Raw genomic sequence first — 19,728 nt, 5'->3', positions numbered from 1 at the left:
ATTAATTCTAGCAAAGGTATCCTGCCTGCACCTGTGGCTGACCTAATCGAAACGAATGACCTCTCATGCCATAGGGAATTAGGTACTGTAGGAGAGACTTTAACCCCTGATCCATTGGAAGATGAGAGGGACAGCCGGGACCCACAAGAGCTCACAGACAGATTGGGTTAATCCTTTAGGCCACACTGTTAAGGTTGTTGTCTCCCCTACAACCTATGAGAGGAAAAAGAATTGCAAAAATTAGCCTCGAACATTAACTATGAAGGGGCGAAGCCTAAGAGGGTCAGGGGCAGTAAGGTGGTAGAATGAAGATTTTGAGCTGGAATATTAGGGGTCCAAGCTGTGCTCATAAATGTCATCAGATTAAGGATATAATTGTTAAGGTAGCCCCCAGACCTAGTTAAGCTTCAATACTACAAATTAGAGGTAGTGAACAGTTTTCTTGTTAGGAGCATTGGGGACTCTAGATTCAAAGATTGGGCCTGGTTAGCATCCACGGGTTCCTCGGGGGGTATTGTAATAATTTGGGTCACCAGATTCGCAAGCAAATTGGATATTCCCATTGGTTCTTTTTCTTTTCTTTTCTTTTTTCCTTTATTTTTTATTTATTTTTTATTTATTTTTTGCTTCTATTCATTTACCTGTCAAAGGTAAGGGCCAGCAGTGGTTTACCTCATTCTATGGACCAAATAACCCTCGGTTGAGACTTGAGAGGCATTTTTTGAGATGAATTAGTTGCGACTTTTTTGGAATGTGTTCCCCACCATTGGTGTTTAGGGAGTGGGGTGATTTTAATGTTATTAGGTACACTAATGAGAAGTTGGGAGGATCCAAAATCACCCCAAGCATGAGGGGTTTCAATACTTTGATTAGGGACTGTGATTTAAGGGATATTCCACTCTTCAATATCCAGTTTACTTGGTTTGCTGATGGCAATAGGGCAATGGCTACTAGGATTGATAAGTTTCTGTTTACCATTGAATGGGAAGATACTTTTCCCACCCTTACTCAAGAATTACTCCCTAGAGTGATTTTTGATCCTTGTCTTTTGATTCATGAATCTAATCTTGTTAGGTGGAGCCCTAGTTTTCACTCATTCGGATTTTTGGAGCCTGGTCAAGAATTGGTGGGTGAGTGTACTATGGAAGGTTGGGAAGGTTTTTGTGTTATTAAAAGATTGAGATATGTGAAAGAGAAGTTAGGAATACGGAGACTTTTAGTGATGTTTAACCTATGGAAAAAAATTCTTGAGGAACTGGGTGCAATTGATAGATTGGCTGAGTAGGGACTTCTTTCTAAGGACATTGTTGGTAGACGAGTCTAATTGCCCATAGAGTTAACAATCTGTTAAAGAAGAGATGAGTTGGACATAAAAATCTAGAATGAATTGGGTAAGGAATGGGGATTGTAATTCTAGGCTTTTCCATTGGGTGACAATTGGTAGGAGAAGAAGGAACTTTATTGGAGAACTTTGGAATGATATTGAAGAGGTTATCAGGGATCCTAACCATATTGCTGGCCTGATAACTAAATTTTACAAGAATCTCTTTTTAAAGGAGGATGAGGGTAGAGTCATGATTGAGGGGATGGATTGGTGTCCTATATCAACTAATAAAGTTGATTGGCTAAAGAGACCTTTTGAGGAAGAGGAGTTTTAAAGCTTGATTTTGAGATGGATAGAGAAGAGGCTCCCGGGCCAGATGGTTTTACTATGACTTTCTTTCAAGATAGATAGGAGACCTGGAAAGGAGACCTCGAAGGGAGACCTCCTCAAAGTTTTTCTTGCCTTCTTTCACAATGGTGTGGTAGGGAGTAGTTTGAATTTCACTTTTGTTACCTTTGTTCCCCAAAAAGATGGTGCAATTAAAGTCCAGGACTTTAGACCTATTAGCTTGGTAATGAGTGTCTATAAGATTTTGACTAAGATGTTATCTAAGAGGTTGACTACTGTTCTAGAGGACACTATCTCTCTTAGCCAAAGTGCTTTTATAGGTAATAGACAAATCCTAGATGCTGCCTTGATAGCTGATAAGGTGGTCAAAGATTCTAATCGTAGAAATAAGAGGGTCTTGGGTCAAAATTGGACTTTGAGAAACTAATGATAGGGTGAGTTGGAGCTTCTTGGACAAGATTATGTCTAGAAATGATTTTAGCCTGAGGAGGAGGAAATGGATTAGAGGGTCTCTATCTTCTATGGTGTTTTTTTGTCTTAGTAAATGCCAAACAATGAGGCCAAGTCCTGGTTTCATGCGTCTAGGGGTCAGAAACAGGGAGATCCTCTTTCATTCTTTTACTTTACTACCGTGGTGCTGTCTTGAGTAGGATGATCAAGACATGTGTAGATAGAGGGTTGGTGGAAAGGATTAAGGTAGGCTATGAGAATTGCAAAATTTATCATCTTCACTTCATAGATGATACTATGCTCTCCCTATTTGATACTAGAAGCTGCTTCTCTAATTTGGTGACTATCCTACAAGTGTTTGAGAAAGTGCTCAGGCTGAAAACTAATTTCTCTAAGAGCAATCTAGTGGTTCTGGGTATTAATGTGGATCCTTTTGCTAGGTTAGCTTGTTGTGTCGTTTTGACTTGGCCTATTACTTATTTAGGTGTCCCCCTAGGTGGTAATCCCAATGCGGAATCTTTCTAGGACCTTGTTTTTGAGGGAGTGGCTAGGAGATTAGATGGGTGGAAAGGTGTGTTCTTCACTTTAGGGGGTCGTATTACTCTTATCCACGCTTGTCTATCTTCCATCCCTTTGTATTACCTTTCTCATTTTAGAATCCCTATGAGATTGGCGTTCAAGCTAGAGAAATTAATGAGGAATTTCTCATGGTCAAGTGGGAGAGAGGGTAGTAGAGATCATCTTGTAGGTTGGTAGATTGTAGGCCTAAAAGGGAGGAAGGCTTGGGTCATGTAACTTGATGTCCAAAAACATCTCTTTGGTGGGGAAATTGTTATGGTGCCTACCTTTAGAACTTTAATCTCTTAGGCATAAGGTAATTCACATTAAATTTGGAATGTTACAAGATGGGTGGGATGCTAAAGTGGGAATTAACACTACTTATTCGAATCCTTGGAAGTTTGTACTTTCCCTCGTCTTTTCCGTTTATTGAATCTTCATGACACCCCAGTTTCTACTTTTCTTCTTTGGCAAGAAGATAGGCATTCTTGAAACATTCATTTGCGAGAAATCTAAATGAGAGAGAGATTAATGAGATGGTTCTTTTGGCCCGATGGCTTGATTCTTTTCATGTTCATTTGGGGCGCAATAATAGGATTTGGAGCTTAGATAATTCTAGGGAATTCTCTCGTAAATCTTTTTTCACCTACTTGACTTGTGATTCTACTGCAGATCCTTTTGCTTTGCATCCTTTGATTTGGAAAGTTAAAGCTCCTTAAAAAAGTTTTTATTTGGACTATGATACTTGAAAGAATTAATACCAATGATTTGCTTCAAAAGAGAAGACCTAATAAGGCCCTGTCCCATGACATTAGTGTTCTTTGTATGAGTGAAGAGGCTTGTGCACATCTCCTTCTTCATTGCCTTTTCACATTGGCTATTTGGAATAAGTTATTTATATTTGGTGAAAATTGGGTCTGTCCATACACTTTGAAGACCTTTTAAACCATTACTCTGAGAGGTTTTGGTAAAGGTATGCATAGGAGAATTCTATGGCGTTGCACTGTATGGATATTATTTGGTGTGTTTGGTTGGAGAGGAATGCTAGAATATTCAAAGTGGTGGCTCCTGATAACAATTTGCTTTGGAGTAGAGTGGTATATCTTACGTTGCTGTGAGCATCAGCAAATGGTTTCCATCATGTTTCTTTGAAATACTTGCAGCGGGATTGGTTAGCCATGTTACATTGAGTTTGGTTCTCTATTTAGGTTGCATTCTTTGTAGCTAGATTCTATTGATGTAAAGGGAGGATTTCTTATTCTCCCAGTGTTTTCTTTTTTCTTTTCCTTTCTCTTTATAATTTTCTGTGCACAAATAATAATAATAATAATAATAACAACAACAACAGTGGTGTTCACATTCTTCTCCACCACCTTATTTTCGTGAAACTTGTGGAAGAAATCCATTAAATCTTTCATATCAACTCCCAGTTATCCTAAAAAAAAGCTATGGTGAAGCCGTCAAGGCTTGGAGCCTGATCTATATCCATCTCAAATCCCCCCCACGCCCCAGGCGTGCAGATATCCTTAATGTCAACAGGAATTTAGGGCCAATTAGCTAGGTTTTCATCAACGGGGCTCATAAACCTATTCATACACCTTTTGCTGTACAACCACCTATAGAAATCCATTATAGCTTCCCCAATTTACTCCGAATCATGCGCCACACATCCCTCATCCATTTCCAACTCTTCAATCAAATTCTTTCTTCTTTTCCCATTGGCCACATTAGAATAACTTGGTATTGCAATCCCATTCTTTCACTTGCTTCGTCCATTTGTTTCCACTTTCCATCTTATCCCTTCCCTAAAAAGGATAGCATTGAAGTCATTACAAAGTTTCCCCCTTCTAGCATTATCCTCTTTCCTAGCCAAACCAAACTCCTCCCACCTATCGAAACATTAAATATCATTCCAAATCAATTTTTCATTTTCCCTTTCCAAGTCACCGATAACTTCCTTTTCTGGAGTTACGTTGGTCTTCAACTTCCTTATAAATCTAAAGCTTGCCCCTTGGACATTCCTATCTCTACACTAACACATAATGCACTCCCTAAAAGAAGCGTGTGTGTCAACCACATATTCTCAAAGTGGATTGAAAGTGAATTGAATGGGATTGGTATCTGAAGAGTTGAAAGTGATCCGAAATTGTTCAACCAAAACCTCATGAGCAACATTTGGGAAAGTGTCTTCCCATTCATTGGTTAACAAAAACTAGTCAATGCGGGAAACAACGATCCTATCTTCCCAAAGCTACCCAAGAAAAGTGGCCATTAACCAGCATTTAGTCCTTGAGCCCATAGCAATGCATGATGGAATGAAAACTTCTCATGCTGTTGGTTAACCTAGAGTCCCCACCATCTCCTTGGTAAGCCGAATGGTATTGAAATCCCCCCTCCCCCACCATCTAATGCAGGTTACAAAAGAAAAAAGACTAACCCACTCCTCAAAAAAGAAATCCACAAATGAGAGTGCGGGTCCATAAATAGATGAAAACTGCCCATTCCCAAAACCCTTTACCACCAACAACACCGAAAGAGAGAAATCATGAATAAAACATTCAGTAAACACCACCACCCTAGTATCCTAGACAATGATTTGCCCCCCAAACCCAATGCTCCTAAGAAACAATCAATCTCTAAGCCTAGACTCCCACATAATCCACAAATTCAGTCTCAAATTCTTGGATGAACAAAATATGAGAAACCTTCATAATTAACTCTCTCACTAACCCCTGCTTCCTGCTATTTTCCTAATCTTTGGACGCTCCAAAAAAGAATCTTCATTGACAACCACTATCACCACCTATACGCCTTTTTCCCTTATCATAAGTGACCAAGGAGGCAAGCCTACCTAGTCCTCTATTAAACTTAGGTGATCTTTTTCTCTCCCTTGTCAGCCCGCCACCAATCCTAACAACTTCCTCCTTGTGGTTCACAAGATTAAGACCTAACTCATAATGTAGGTTTGAGCATGACGATTGTCCCTCTTATCTCCTAAAAGGTCCACTGTTTGCAAGTCCCCTGTTTTAATAATCCCTTACAATAGTGTATTAGATGTAGAAATGAAATGTTTTGGGATGGGAAGAATACGTGCTAAATTAGCCGTACCAATCATAGAAGTCCTGCTAAGCTCTATTTCTAGGGTTGCAAACTGGGCTAATTGATGAAGGAGCATGAATTGAGTTTGGAAATTCTGAAGAAGTGATAGGAGGAGATATTCGGGCAAGGTTCCTCCAAAATAGAGCTTCATCTTAACTTTGTTTTCTCTTGATGACTTGTTTACTCTGATTGACTTCACTTGGATCAACTCTTTCTGTCCTCTCGTTGGGATTCATTGAGAGCAGTTGCACGAGAAGGACCATTCTCAAATTACTAATCATTTTGTATCTCCTTTATTTTGTGCAAGTTCTCAATCAACAAATCCTCACTTTTAGGGCAAACACAGGAAAGAAAAGCAAACTCATCTTTATAAAAAGTGAGGATGATATAGTCTTGGTTAAGGATAAAGACATTAAGAAAAGATAGCGAAGTTACTTTAGTAAGTTGTTTAATGAAAACTAATTAGAAGGCTTAAACTTAGATTGGACAAATGAGAAAAAAACTAAAAATATGAGTTTTATTTGCAAAATTAGAGTTAATGAAGTTAAGTTTGCATTAAAAAAGATGAAAAATGGGAAAGCTATAGGAGCGGATAACATCCTAATTGAATTTTGGAGATGCTTAGGTGATAACGGAATTATATGGTTAACTAATTTATTTAATAAAATTATAAAAACTAAGAAAATGTCAAATGAATGGAGGACAAGCACTTTAATATCAATATACAAAAATAAAAGAGATATTCAAAATTGTAATAACTATCATGGAATTAAATTTATACAATGAAACTATGGGAAATGGTAGTTGAGCAAAAGTTAAGGTTAGAAACGAAGGTCTCAGAGAATAAATTTGGTTAAGCCTGAGGGATCTACCACATAAGTTATATATCTTCTAAGAAGATTAATGGAAAAGTTTAGGGAAAAGAAGAGGGACTTGCATATGATATTTATTGACCTAGAGAAAGCATATGATAGGATACCTAGGGAAGTTCTATGGCGGGTTTTAGAAAAAAAGGGTGTATGTAGTAGGTATGCTGATGTCATTAAGGACATGTACGATGGAGTAATGAATAGTGTAAGGACTATAGATGGAGAAACTAGAAAATTTCCAATCACCATAGGTGTACATCAAGGATCTGCTTTGAGCCCTTATCTTTTTGCTTTAGTGATGGACCAATTGACAAAGGGTATTCAAAATGAGGTTCCATGGTGTATGTTGTTTGCAGATGATATTGTATTAATTGATGAAACTAGGGGCAGAGTAGAGGTTGAGTTAGAAGTATGGAGAGAAGCTTTGGAATCTAGAGGCTTTAGGATAAGTAGAAATATGACAGAATATATGAAATGTAATTTCAGTAGTGGTAGGAGGAATATTGAAGACAAAGTTAAACTTGATGATGAAGAAATAAATAGCACTTGTAGATTTCGATACCTTGGATCTATTATACAAGCTGAAGCAGAAATTGAAGATGATGTAATGCATAGAGTTAAAGAAGGTTGGGTAAAATGGAGAAGTGCTTCACGTGTGAAAATTAAAAGGGAAGTTTTATAAGACGGCTATAAGACCAGCTATGTTATATGGATCAAAATGTTGGGCGACGAAGAAATAGAATATCTAAAAAGTAAAAGTTTCTGAGATGAGAATGCTTAGATTGATGAGTGGTATAACAGTGAAAGATAAATTAAGGAATGAACATATTCGCAGTAAGTTAGGTGTAGTTCCTATAGAAGATAAAATAAGAAAGAGACGACTCAAATGGCATAGACACTTGCAACGTAGGCCACATAGTGCGCCAATGAGGAAGATTGAGTTAGTTATTGTGGGGGGTAATAGAACGGGTAGGAGTAGATCTAAAATAACTTGGAAGGAGATAATGAGTAAGAATTTAATAGCTCTAAATTAGTTAAAAGAAATGGTCCATCATCGCATAAATTGGCTAAAAAGAAGTCATATAGCCGACCCCACCTAGTGGGACTTAAGGTTTGGTTTTGTTGTTGTTGTTATTGTTGTTGTTGTATCTTTATAAAGATCAATATAGTTGAACTGAGTACCATTAGATTCAACCATTTGTTTTCCTTTTGTTCCGCAAATCAAGTTTCTCCACCCCCATCTTTGTTTCATCTCATAAGATACCTTTAAGAGTCTTCAGAAGGCAGGATGCTAAGATGCTTCCTTAGTTTCAGCAGCTTGTTCCTCTTCCTTGTTTCCTTTTACCTCCCTTTTCATTCTTTGAGACAACTTGAGCCCAAGATAATCCTGCCTTTGAAGAAGACATAGAAGCTTTACTATTATTCTGCATTGGGCCATGATTCATTCAGGTTTAGAAGGGTTTTGCACAGGTTCACTGTGCCCCCTCCTCCATTGTTAAAAACCAACTTCTTCCTAAGCTGAATTTTGTGTGCAATGCCTTGCTGAGATGGATCAGCATTGGTGATTTTGGACCTAAGGTCTTGGGTATTAATATTATGGCTGCGGCCCATTTCCTTAGTAGTTCCTCAAAACCTCGACCTTGTGACTTCATTCGAGACGTTCGCACAAATATTCACTGTTTGTCATGTTCGATCTTCAACCTCTAATTGTTCAAGTACATAGTTTTATATTTTCAGGCAAAATACACTAACCTGCCCTAAGGTTTGGCAGAAGTGGACCTCCCTTTAGGTTTCAAAAATCCTATGAACCTTCCTTGAGAATTTGAGAATTCCACAAACCTCTCCTGGAATTTTGAAAAATACCAGAAGCTGCCCCTAAAATTTGATTTTTGGGACACTTATACTCCCTTCCTATGCTCAATATACGGGGAGGTATGTATCTGTTTGCCAAACCTTAGGGAGGTTTGCTAGATTTTTTAAGGTTTGCATCTTTTCACCAAACCTCAAGGGTGGTCCAAGTCTTCTCACTGAAGTTTGTGGAATTTTTTGAAACATCAGGGGAGGTTTGTGTCTTTTCGTCAAACTTCAGGAGATATATATGTATATATATATATATATGTATGTATGTATGTATGAATGCATGTATGTATGTATATATGTATGGAGATATAACTATATTGCATTTTAAATTAAAATTACCTCAATAATTGTCAACCTAAAACGAAAAAAATGCCTAAGTGTATTTTTTTTTTAATATTTATTATTAGTGTATACAAACAAACTATTAAGCTTGGTTTATTGCTTTGTAATTCAGCTGCCCTCAATTGTGTGTTTGTGTGAAGTATTTGTTGGGGAACCCTGTCATGCACTAATACCAAGAAAGTCAATGCGTTGTAGTAGTAAATTGAGACAGTCAATGATGTGGCCATCAAGGCTGACTAATTCATAGAACGTGTTGGTGTACTTTAGGGAACAAGGTTTCGTTGATGAATTGTCCTAAGATTTCTGTGGTTCAGTAAAAGATTTAGAACATGAGTTTAGGGAACTTACCACCAAGAACCTTTTGATTCATGCTTTTGGGAATGTTAGTCCTACACTTGTACGGGGGGTTAGAATAACCACAAGCATTTGGAGGTGACCATGATGCTAAGGAGTTAGAGAACTCCCTTTGTGACATGAACATTAGTTTCATGCGGTTATGGCCGAATTAAAGGAAGTAAAAGTATCCATGGCTATAATGTACTTGAATAGGGACGCCAAACTGCGGTGGCATACCATGATAAATCTAGAACTATAAGTATACGATTGACATATGGAAGATTAGAAAAGAGAGTTCAAGACCCTCTTGAGAATGCTAAGTACAATGCTCAATGCAACTTGTGAGATCTTATGCATGATGGGAAAATATCAAGGCTCACCTATTGCATAGACAATTGAACACTTAACTGAATATAAAGAAACTTCCCCCCACACCAAAGGAGAGTGGTTTGTTGGGTGGAAAGAACAAAAATATTCTTCCAAAAGTAGGGGAGCCAATAGCAAGGCTACAACTTCAAAGTAGCCATCCTCGTCTTGAGCTTCCAAAATATTTGGTGGCAAGGGCAATATTGCATATTTTTTATGGCCCTAATTAAGTTGCGAATTGCCCTCACAAGTCATTGCTCACTTCCTTGCAATTTTCCAATATTGAGGAGTCACAAGGATGAGGAACATGAGGAAGAAACCTGGAGGATGCAAGCAACACAGTTCCTCAAATCATTGGTAAGGTAAATGAAAGAACCCAAGGCTGCCCTTGCTAGCTTTAAATGTTTGAAGATTTATGGATCAATTGAAGAACACCCATGTTGTGATTGATACTTGGGCCTCACACAATTTTTTCTCATAAGGCAAAATGCAAAGACTCAACCTAAATCTTGATAAAGACTTAAGACACTTGAAAGCGATAAACCTGCAATCCAACCTACAAAAGGAGTAGCCCATCATGTGCTTGTGATCCTTAGTCCATGGGAAGGACATGCAAATTTCACTGCTGCTTTGATGGATGATTTCTAATTGATACTTACGATAGAATTCTTGCAGGATACTTAACGCATTTCCTATGCCTTCTGCTAGATCCCTATCTAATGTGTGATCACCCTCGCATGGCTCAAGTTGTGGCAAAGAAAAAGCTGGTGAGAGGTTCCTCTCTTCCATGCAACTCAAGAAAGGTTTGAGAAGGGGTAAACCAACATAACTTGCCTCATTGGTGGTGAATGAAGATGTAGGACAAAGTCTAGTGACTATTGACATCTAAGATGCGTTGAAAGAGTTCCAAATTGTGATGTTGGATAAGTTACTCAACAACTTGCCGCCATGATGAGGTTGGAGTATGAGATCTAGTTGTTACTTCGGATAGTTACTAAAAGGCCATATTCCTCCTAACTTTGACCTATGACAACTTGATGAATTATTGGAAGTGGGTTACATATGGCCCTTCCTAGAGGACCAATGTTGTTTCATATGAGACATGATGTGAGCATGCGGTTATGTCTAGATTACTGTGCTCTCAACAAAGTTACTATGCACAACGAGTTACCCATGCCTCTGTCAGCTCAGTTATGCCAAGTTCGTCACTGAACTTAAATTGCGGTCAGGCTACTACCAAGTGAGAATACCAGAAGGTGATAAGCAAAAGACTATTTACTTGATGCAGTATGTTGCTTTTTACCATATGACTCACATTTACTTCATGCTTGCTTACCACTTCAAGTGGCGTATTCACTAGTTAAACTTTTGATCTACAAGTAGCGCATTGACAATTAATTTTTGTGCTTGATGCTTGCAGACGTGCACCAAACTTTTCATTCTCAGTTAGGGACTGATAAAAGGCGGTTTCATGTGTAGATCCTTCTGCTGAATTATCTTGTAAATCTTTTTTCTTGTTCTTGACTTGTGACTTTACTGTGAATCCTTTTTCTTTGTATCCTTCGATTTGGAACGCTAAAGCTCCCTCAAAGGTGAAAAGCTTTTATTTGGATTGCGATACCTGAAAGAATTAATACCATTTGTTAGTGCAGCAGAGAAATTTGTGCATACCTGTTCCTTCATTGTCTTTTCATGTTGGCTATTTGGAATAAACTATGTGGTATTTTTGGCAAAACTGGGTGTGTCCTTCCACATTGAAGCCTTCTGTACCATTATTTTTAGGGGCTTTGACAATGGGTAGGAAATTAAGGAAATCTTTATCGCAATGCACTATAATGGTTATCATTTAGTGTGTTTGGTAGGAGAGGAATGCTAGAATATTCAAAGGAGTCTACAGCTAACAATTTGCTTTGGAGTAGAGTGATTTATCTTATGTCACTATGAGTGTTAGCAAATGGATTTATCTGTCATTTTTTCTGGAAGACCTGCAGTGGGATTGGTTGGATCAGCTACATTGAATTGGTTCTTGGTTTTTGCTTTGGGCTCTATAGCTAGTTTCTATTGATGTAAAGGGAGGCTCTCTCTACTTTTTTTTCTTTTCCTTTCTCTTTTTATTTTCTGTTGTACATTCTTCTCTCTTCTAATATAATTCTCTGCATTTTTTTTATAATAAAAGAAGAATTCATTAATATAATAAGAATACACAGCTAGGAGAATAAGACATTTCCTTAACAAAGTCTGGAAAATCTAGATAAAAAACATGAAGGAATAACCTAAAGACTAAAAAGTGAAAAAGCCAGCACAAAGTAACACTCCAACAAATAACGCCAATCGTGCTGAATATCAGAAAAGCTCACCCCTTTAAAATTCCCTTGTCCACACACTAAAGATAAGCCAAATAATGTATCTTTTACCTAACCAGCAGCTGATATGATTTCTTCTCTAGAAAAATGTGCATTATGCTCCATCCAAGCCCAAAAAACTGAAAAAAAAAAAAAAAAAGAGAGAGAGAGAGCTGCCCTTTCATTTTTCCTGCCAAATCCAGCAAAAGACACTGCCTAAAAATCCTCCACTATCTTAGAACTCACCCAACATTTGCCTAAAATACCAAGTAACTTATTCTAAACACTCCAAGCATAGTCACAATGAATGAACGAATTCTGAACAACTAAAGCAGAGAACACATATGGCTAGAAATATAGCCTTCAAAGATCTCCTAACCTGCAGCAAGTTATTGGTATTAATTCTATCGAGCGCAATCAACCAGATAAAAGCCTTAATTTTAAAGGGGACTTTGGCCTTCCAAATGGACCTGTACAAAGGAAAAGATAAATTAGACCTATTCAAAAAAATCACAAAAAGATTTGCACCAATAAATCCACAAAGGATCCAAAGACCAAGAACGCCTATCCTCCTCTAAAGAAAGATGACAGTTACTCAACAAGACTAGCAATAGCCCTTCCATCTGCCTATCTTTAAGGATCTACGGAAGTGGGAATCCCAAGAAGGCAAAGGACCACCTGGATCAACAACAAAAGAAGAAATGGACTCATTTTGCCTTGAGCTTAGGCAAAAAAAGGCGCGGAAAAAGGTGGAAAAAACTAATTCCCCAACCAAGGATCTTTCCAAAACCGGATATTACTACCTCTTCCCACTAGGAATTTAAAATGGGGAATGAATAGGGAATAACTCTAAGAGATAGCTTTCCATGGACTCTCCGAAGAACATCTAAATCTCAAGTTAGTATCCCACCCATTCTCGTCTAATCCACAGTTGCTTTTTAACAACCAAATGCCATAGGGAGGGATTCTCTAGCAAAAACCACTAAAGCTATTTAGCCAAAAGGGCGGCATTTTTAGATGCGAAATTTCTGATACCCAAACCACCCTCCTATTTAGACCTACCCACCACTCCCCAACTAAACAAATGATCCCTAATACCTCCTACCCCAGACCACAAGCAACCCGCACCTGAATCCTAAAAATCGAAAGAAAACATAAAGGGATACTAGGAAGATAGGCCTGGATAAGAGTAATTCTACCATGGAGAGAAAAATGAGCATCTTTCCACCCATCCAGTCTCTTAGAAACTTTTTCCATAACATGATCCCAAAAGCTAGCAAATCTAGAGTTAGCCCCCAAAGGAACCCCAATATAGGACATCGACCAATCCAAAAATCTACACCCACCTCCACAGATAGCTCCCAAATACTCAACCGAAATATTGATAGCTGCAATACCACTCTTACCCATACTAATCTTAAGCCCACAAACCTTCTTGAAAGCATGAAGGAGACCAAAAATATTCTTAAAGGATGATTTATGGTCCTCTAGAGAAAAGATAGTATTGTTGGCAAACTAAAGGTGCAAAACATTGACCCCCTCTCCCCCCACTTCAAAGCCTTTCACTAAACCTTTATCCACTTCCCTATCCGCCATCCTCCTCTCAAAGAACCACTAAAACAAACAAAAACAGGGAAAGAGGGTCAACTTACCTAATCCCTCCCATAGCCTTAAACCAAGATTTAGACTCGCCATTTATTAAGACCGAGTAGCTCACATTATGCAAACAACCTCTAATCCAACACTACCTTCTCTCGCCAAATTCCTTCCTCACAAAAATCTTATCCAGGAATTTTCAGTTTACTCTTATCAAAAGCTTTCCCAAAATCCAACTTAAAGATGATACTTTCCTTCCTTCTCCGAATATCCTCCACAACCCCATTAGCAACCAAAATGACGTCCAAAATATGCCTACCCCCCACAACTACACTCTGAGCCTTAGAAATAGTTCTATCAAGCACCATATTATTGGATTGGCCTTTGACTTACTTAGGTGTCCCTTTGGGGGGTAACCCTAGAGCCGCAGATTTTTGCAACTCGGTATTGGAAAGGGTGACGAAGAGATTAGATAGTTGGAAGGGAGCCCTCTTCTCTCTTGGGGGTATAATTACTTTTATTCAGGCTTTTCTTGCAAGCATCCCATCATAATTCCTCTCTTTCTTTAAGATTCCGATGAGGATTGCTAGCAAGCTTGAGAGGATTATGAGAGTGTTTTTGTGGTCTAGCGGGGGAGCCATAGGGACCATGTAGTCAATTGGCATGAGGTTTTAAAATCTAATAAGGAGAGGGGTTTGGGTTTTGGCAAGTTGGAATCTAAAAACATCGCTCTTCTAGAAAAATGGCTATGGTGCTTCCCTCTACAACAATCATCCCTCTGGCATAAAGTAATATGAAGTAAGTTTGGGATGGATGATAATCGGTGGGATACCAATGCTAATTTAAGATGCTCTTTGGGGAGTCTGTTGAGATCCATTTCTCATATCTATCGTTCTTTCATTCCTCACACTAAATTTGAGGTGGGGAGGGGTTCTCATATTCATTTTTGGAAAGACCCATGTTTGGTAAATACACCATTTTCTACTTATTTCCCTCGTCTCTTTCATCGAAATTCTGAACAAAATAAAGCCATTTCTTTTTTAGTTGATGAATTGAGTAATATTTTGGTTTCTTGGAATCTTCATTTTAGGAGACCTTTGAATGATAGGGGGATGGTGGAATTGTCATCTTTGTTATCTTTATTAAGTTAGAGTAACCTTTCTTTGGGGAGGGGCGTTAATTCTTGGTCTTTAGACCAGTCAGGAGTGTTTTCTTGAAAATATTTTTTAGAACTTTTGATTTGTTCCAACACCTCTTTCTTGCTATAACTCTACCATTTGGAAGGCTAAGGTTCCCCCTAAAATAAAGGCTTTCACTTGGTTGGTTGTGCCTAATAAGATAAATACTAGAAACTTGTTACAATTAAGAGACCTATGAAGGCTCTGTTTTTGTGGTGTCTCAGGTATGGATTTTTTAAAGAGCAAGCTTTCAAGATTTCAAAGAGATTGGAGGAACACGTTAACTTGACGATTTGTTTCTTGGGTATCTTTATGGTTTTTGTTTAGTCTTGGAGTATCTCATATTGTCTTGGGAGATTTCTCATTCTCCCTCTCGTAAATTCTCTTTCAATTAACAATACTTTCTTATATTATTAAAAAAATAAATAAATAAATAAATAATAAAAGACTTTAGTGATGATTTTATAAACACTGAAAGCTAAGCTAATAGGCCTAAAGTCCAAAATCTTAATAGATTTATTCTTCTTCGGCACCAAAGTTATGAAAGTGGACTTGCCTCTTGCATAAAATCACATTCCCATAAAATTCATTAAAGACCTTAAGCATATCATCCTTAACCATCTTCCAACAATCTTGGAAGAGGGCCATATTAAAACCATTAGGTCTTACAGCTTTATCCCTCTCCATCCCAAAAACCGTGACCCTCACTTCCTCTTCCTTGAAAGTCTCTCCAACCAAACCATCTTCTCACTAGATAAAGGGTCTCATTCTATTCCTTCAATCATAAGTTTGTTATCATCTTCCTCAAAATACAAAGTAGAATAAAACTCAATGATTTCAGCAGCAAATTGACTCTGATTGGTTATAATGACCCCCTAACCACTTCTAATTCCCTGATCAAATTCTTCCTCATTTTCCCTATAGCTATCCTATGAAAAAAAATATAGAATTACAATAACCATCTTTGATTCATTTAAGCTTCGTCTTCTGCCTCCAACTTCTCATTTCCTTGAAAATCACCTCTTCCAATTCATTCTTCAAAGAAACTCTGCTTATCTCTTCCTCCCCTAATAGAGTATTAACTTCTTCCTCCCTATCTCACTCAACCAACTCTCCTAAGATACTAGCCTTTCTTAACCTTAAGTCTCCAAGCACCTACCTATTCCATTCTTTCAAATTCTCTTTTAACCTTATAAGTTTTTTCATGAATCTAAAGCGTTCACAACCCCTCTCCACATCCTCATTCCAACAATTCTTAACTAAGGGCTGAAATAAATTGTGATCCAACGACATATTTTCAAACTTAAAAGAAGTAGGTACCCAAGTAACCTTCCTCGATTCCAACAAGATGGGAAAGTGGTAGTGGGCCTAGGTGAAATAGATTGAGAGAGATTAGGGAATGCGTCCTCCCACTCCATACAGAAAAGGAATCTATCAAGCCTACTCACCATTGCTCTTGCCCCACATAAAATCAGCATTATCAAAAGGAAGGTCTCTTAAACCACACGCCCTAAAAAAGGAGTCAAAAATCAACATAGTAGCAATAACTCTATCACCTCCTTTCTTCTCTCGGGGAACCTCACTGTATTAAAATCACTTCCCACAATCCAATTAGGAGCACAAAAGCCGTACACATAACCAAGCACATCCCAAAAAGAGCTCCTAAGGGTTGGTCCAGAAGGACCATACACCAACGAAATCCACCAATGACCTTGGCCTCTCACATATGCTAAAACGAAAAGAGAGAAGAAACTGAAACTTATGAGACTATCCACTTTAACAATAAAGTGAGTATCCCACATCACCAAAATACCACCCACTGACCCTTGAGAAGGTACGAAGGCCCAATCCTTATTGCGACCTTCCCAAATCACTATAACAACCCCCCCCCCCCCAATCAACATTCTCAAGTTTGATCTCCTGAATCAAAACCATATTAGGGGAATATATAAAAATGACCTCTTTTATTATTCTCCCTCTTTCTAAAATCTCCTAGCCCTTTAACATTCCAGCTAATAATTTTCATAATTTCACTCGTTTACCTCCCCTTCCCAACTCCCTTCCCTCCCCCATAGTTAATAAAAGAAACCAGATTCTTAAGTTCATTCTGCTTCTTTTTTTATCTACTCATTAGTTCAAGTACTGACTGGCAATTTCACCTCGATCCCTACTAGATTAGATAGTTTCAAACCCAAGTCCTCAAGGAGTTTATTTGGATCTGAAATGTCTCTCTCACTACCCCCCCAAGCCAATACTAGAAGCGATAACCCCTAGAAGGGCCTATGGCATAAAGTTTTAGAAGAAATAACAGCTTAAATAGGAAGGGGAAGAATACCTTTTTAAGATTTGGGAGAGTTCAAACTAACCACAGAAAAATCTACAACTTCATCAATAACCCCCCCCCCCCTTTTTTTTTATTGATAGAATATCAACAAAGTCCACTGTATCAAAATTAGGCTCAAGGACAAGGGACAAAGACACTTTATCTATCAATTCTTTCATCTGGTTTAAATTGTGTATCAATTAAGAAAAGAAAAGAAACTTTTCATGCTATGACTAGTGCTGCACGACCCAGCACACAATGCGAAGTGCTTAGCCAGTGATAACATAGCTTGCATAGCCTTCAAAATGAAAATTAGACCACTACTCTAAAGCCTTCATGTTTGAACCACATTTTTGTAATGAACAGGAGTTAGGCCACAACTTTTTCCTCATGTTTCCAACAAGATAGGAATAAAATCAGAGATAGGCCTTAAGAGTAGATTTTGGGTGAAAGAGGTCATTAGAGAAGATTTTGGATGGGAAAAGTTTTGTTCCCATCATGTTGAATTAGGAACTAATTTTGGTGAATAGGGAGACTCTCATGAGTTAGACCAGGTATGGCAAGAAGTGGATGAATAAAGGCATTCATGTTTAAAAAATTCAAGACTTCCTTCAAACTAGATTCATTAAGGTTCCACCGTTTCTTTTTCACAAGGTAAAAGCACAAGTTTCCACCATTTCTTTCACAAGGGAAAAGCACCATGTTGAAGTCATTCCCACTTATTCAATAACTCAAGGAGTATCCCATTAACTCTAGTTTCAAAAAGTTCTATCCACAAAAGTTGTCTAGAGGAACCTAGACTACATAAAAAAGTCAAGTAAAATTGTCATCCACATTGCAAAATAAACAGGATATGGGAAAGTTTTCAATTGCGTACACAATCAATTCCACCGCATCCTCTCTCCAAAGAACCACTAGAAGTCTACAGCTTCCTACAGCTAAAAGGTTGACCGAATTGCAGTTTATATTCCCCAAATACTGCAGCATCAATAGATTCCATTTTAGTTCCCAGCATGTATACCCTTTGCAATCTTTAAGAACCATTCAATACAGGCGCTTTAAACTTCTCATCTAATCCTCTAACATTTCAAGATATTAGCAGCATCATCATAAAGTCGGATAATAATCCCTGCTGCATCCTGACTCCTTGGACGCTAATATTCTCCTGTTTCCTTCATAATTAAGAGACAACTCCAACGCTCCTTTCAGTTCCCTGTTTGTCTCTTTTTTCTTGTTGCTGCACATGCTCCTTCTATGACTGTTTTCTTTTATACACTTTTTTTTATACTTCCCTCAAAGCCATTAAAAGTACCCCAAACACCTTTATTAACCATTTTCACTTTCTGGAGGACCCTATTGGATACCTATTCCTTGAAGTTTTCACTGTTTCTTCCCAGACCTCATAGCTCCTAAAGCTCTAGTGACTCAATGTCCACAGGGTTGCATCTAACATAGTCTTATCCTTAATTCAGAAAATGGCTTGGAGAGAAAAGGCTGATCTGAGTTTTTGGGAGAAATTTCTGGACCTTCCTGAGCAACACACTTCTTCCTAAGTTCTTTGTTGAATCATTGATATTATCCTGGCAGGTCAAATGCAGAGGTTTCTTCTCCCGGATCAATTCCTCTTAGATCCTACCTTGCTCAACTTCCTAGTCTGAAGTCTTTTCTGTCTCTGCATCTTGGTAAGAGTCCGGAGAAGGGCTTGTCAAACATCCAGTGACCCCAGTTGAAGGGTCAGAAGGCAGGTTGGGACTTCCAGATTTTCTAGTCCCTTAGCTTTAGAGAAACAGGTAGGGCTTGGTTTTGCGCCTGAGGGGAAATTAGAAGCCAGTTCATGTCCCGTTGAGATCTCCTTAGCTACTAAAGATTGTGGGCTTAGAAATGATTGGCCTGCTTCCTTCAAATTTGAATATTTTTCTGAACAACCGTCTGCAACCAACCAGACCTTGTTCCACCACACTTGCCCAGTGAGCTCGTGTGTTCAGTCAACTTCTCCATGAGATTGATTATCTTTGTTACTTCATTATGCAATGGACAAGACACTAGAGAAACATATGCATTGGCTGCACTGGGGGCACGAACCAGGAACCAGCCACCTCCAGATCTTTCTCCAACTTATTCCTTTTGAGCGGTGGTGGCTAATTGTATCGAACCTCCATCCAGTGGTTATTGGCTGGAAGTTGGGTGGAACCCTTGACCAAGTTTCATGGTGTTTGAGGCATTGGTCCACCCTTTTAAGCAAAAATCCCTGGGACGGCAATGGATATCCATGCACTTGAGTTGATTTCCGGTCATGCAATGAATCAACCAAATCTGTTCCTCTCTAGAGGAGAAATTAAAGTTTCTTCTCCATTTCTCGTCCTTTTCAGTGAACAGTGAGGCGCTTCTCTTTAGCCCAGAGCTCAGCCCAGGAATTCAGGTCCACTGCACTGTTTCAGTATTAACAGAATCAAAATAACAACAAAATGTCTCAAAAGCACCATGGAAATTGTGGAAATGTTGTAAAGATAGTAAATGAAATGAGCATAGAAGAAAACTGTATAAAATCCTAATATGGCTATCATAAATTTTCATTTGAACATACTGGGTACGTAAGCACCAACATAGCCAGAAAACAGAGTGAATTGTTTGGTTCTACCTTGCTACTATGAGAGCATTGTTGTTCCTCTCTTCATGTTGGCTTATGAATCTGGAGCTTTTCAACAAAGCATGCTTACTCTCACAAAACGCCAACAAA

At 38.4% G+C, this 19,728-nt stretch overlaps 1 protein-coding gene across 2 annotated transcripts in view; it reads right to left on the bottom strand.

Moving 5' to 3' along the window:
- The window catches only part of LOC131145529 (DExH-box ATP-dependent RNA helicase DExH14), a 143,214-nt gene that overhangs the window by 34,726 nt on the left and 88,760 nt on the right, over positions 1-19,728 (bottom strand). The gene's annotated exons all lie outside the window — the stretch shown is intronic.

The sequence above is a fragment of the Malania oleifera genome, chromosome 13 (genome assembly GCF_029873635.1).
Source record: "Malania oleifera isolate guangnan ecotype guangnan chromosome 13, ASM2987363v1, whole genome shotgun sequence".
Classification (NCBI taxonomy): Eukaryota; Viridiplantae; Streptophyta; class Magnoliopsida; order Santalales; family Ximeniaceae; genus Malania; species Malania oleifera.
The sequence above is the reverse complement of the archived record's forward strand: the minus strand, read 5'-3'. Positions and strand labels throughout refer to the sequence as shown.